This window comes from Chiloscyllium plagiosum, unplaced genomic scaffold, assembly GCF_037043375.1.
Source record: "Chiloscyllium plagiosum isolate Xiang-an unplaced genomic scaffold, Cpla_swu_hap1 HiC_scaffold_40, whole genome shotgun sequence".
NCBI lineage: Eukaryota > Metazoa > Chordata > Chondrichthyes > Orectolobiformes > Hemiscylliidae > Chiloscyllium > Chiloscyllium plagiosum.
This window is the reverse complement of record NW_028270178.1, coordinates 2,980,749-2,983,319: the sequence shown is the minus strand read 5'-3', so window position 1 is coordinate 2,983,319 and position 2,571 is coordinate 2,980,749.

Genomic DNA, 2,571 nt, shown 5'->3' with positions numbered 1-2,571 from the left:
TATTCATCTGCCTGTTGAAAAGCCCCTTAACTCTCCTCTACCGTACCTCTCCCCACCACCCCCCCCCCCCCTCCCCCGGCAGCGTGTTCCAGAGTCCCACCACTCTCTGTGCAATAACCCTTGCCCCTCACATCACCTTTGAACTTTCCCCTCTCACCCTAAATGCATGCTCCCCCAGTATGAGCCATTTCAACCTGGGGTGAAAACGCTAATTAATGGCCTTGCCTTAGAGGAGCATGTAGGAAATAGTGATCATAATCAGATAAAATTTTACATTACGTCCCAATTTTATTTTTTTAATTATTCAGTCAAGGGGTGATGGAATTGCTGGCTAGGCCCTGACTTATTGCCCGCCCCTAATTACCCAGAGGGCAGTTTAGGAGTCAACCACGTTGATGTGGGTCTGGAGTTACGTGTAGGCCCAGACCAGGTAAGGATGTCGGTTTCCCTCCCTAAAAGAACTTTAGTGAACCAGATGTGGGTTTTCCCCGAAAATGGATCCATTGTTGTCGTTAGATTCTTCGTTCCAAATTTTTTTTAAAAATTGAATTTGGAAGGAGTAACAGGAATGCAGAGTACTGGGTTAATGGTAAGATTCTTGGCAGTGTCGATGAGCAGAGAGATCTCGGTGTTCATGTACATAGATCACTGAAAGTTGCCACCCAGGTTGACAGGGTTGTTAAGAAGGCTTACGGTGGATTGGTGTTTATTTGTAGAGGGATTGAGTTCCGGAACCATGAGGTTATGCTGCAGCTGTACAAAACTCTGTTGCGGCCGCACTTGGAGTATTGTGCACAGTTCTGGTCACCGCATTATAGGAAGGATGTGGAAGCTTTGGAAAGTGTGTAGAGATTTACCAGGAGGGAAGGTCTTACGAGGAAAGGCTGAGGGAACTGAGGCTGTTTTCATTAGAGAGAAGGTTGAGAGGTGGCTTAATAGAGACGTATAAGATAATTAGAGGGTTAGATAGGTTGGACAGGGAGAGCCTTTTTCCAAGTATGGTGACGGCGAGCATGAGGGGGCATAGCTTTAAACTGAGGGGTGATAGATATAGGACAGATGTCAGAGGTAGTGTCTTTACTCAGGGAGCAGGAGGGGCTTGGCGAGATCCACCCTAGCCCACACATCCCTGAACACTATGGGGTAATTTAGCATGGCCAATCCACCCTAACCTACACATCCCTGAACACTATGGGTAATTTAGCATGGTCAATCCACCCTAACCTGCACATCCCTGAACACTATGGGTAATTTAGCATGGCCAACCCACCCTAACCTGCACATCCCTGAACACTATGGGGTAATTTAGCATGGCCAATCCACCCTAACCTACACATCCCTGAACACTATGGGTAATTTAGCATGGCCAATCCACCCTAACCTACACATCCCTGAGCACTATGGGGTAATTTAGCATGGCCAATCCACCCTAACCTGCACATCCCTGAACACTATGGGTAATTTAGCATGGCCAATCCACCCTAACCTACACATCCCTGAGCACTATGGGGTAATTTAGCATGGCCAATCCACCCTAACCTACACATCCCTGAACACTATGGGGTAATTTAGCATGGCCAATCCACCCTAACCTACACATCCCTGAACACTATGGGTAATTTAGCATGGCCAATCCATCCTAACCTACACATCCCTGAACACTATGGGGTAATTTAGCATGGCCAATCCCCCCTAACCTGCACATCCCAGAACACTCTGGGTAATTTAGCATGGCCAATCCACCCTAACCTACACATCCCTGAACACTATGGGGTAATTTAGCATGGCCAATCCCCCCTAACCTGCACATCCCTGAGCACTATGGGGTAATTTAGCATGGCCAATCCACCCGAACCTGCACATCCCTGGAAAAGCATGAGGTTCTGCACTTTGGCCGGCAGACCGGAAACATGGATTATTTTCCCAATGGGGAATGGTTTTGGAAATCTGAAGCCCAAAGGGGTCTGGGACTGCCAGTTCAGGATTCTCTTCAGGTTAAGCCGCAGGCTCAGTTGGCAGTAGGGAGGGCAAATCCGACATTCACATTCATTTCGAGAGGGCTAGAATACAGGAGCAGGGATGTGACGCTGAGGCTGGATAAGGCTCTGGGTCAGACAGCATCTGGAGTACAGTGAGCAGTTTGGGGCCCCGTATCTAAGGGAGGGATGTGCTGGCCTTGGATGGGTGGTCCGGGGGAGGTTTATACGAACGATCCCGGGGATGACGGGCTTGTCGTATGAGGAGGGGTTGAGGGCTCTGGGTCTGTGCTCGATGGAGTCTGGGAGGACGTTGGGAATCTGATTGGAACTGAGAGAATACTGAGGCGCCTGGATAGAGGGGACGTGGGGAAGATGTTTCCACCAGGAGGGGAGACTAGGCACAGCCTCAGAGCGAAGGGACCCCTATAGGACTGAGATGGGGAGGAATTTCTTCAGGTGGAGGGTGTGGGGAATGTGTGGGACCCAGAGGCCTGGGGAGGGCAAGGCACTGGGTGGGTCTAAGACAGAGACAGACAGGTTCTCGATTGGTCAGGGGGGTGAATTGACAAGTGGAGCAGTTTTTAGACTGTTT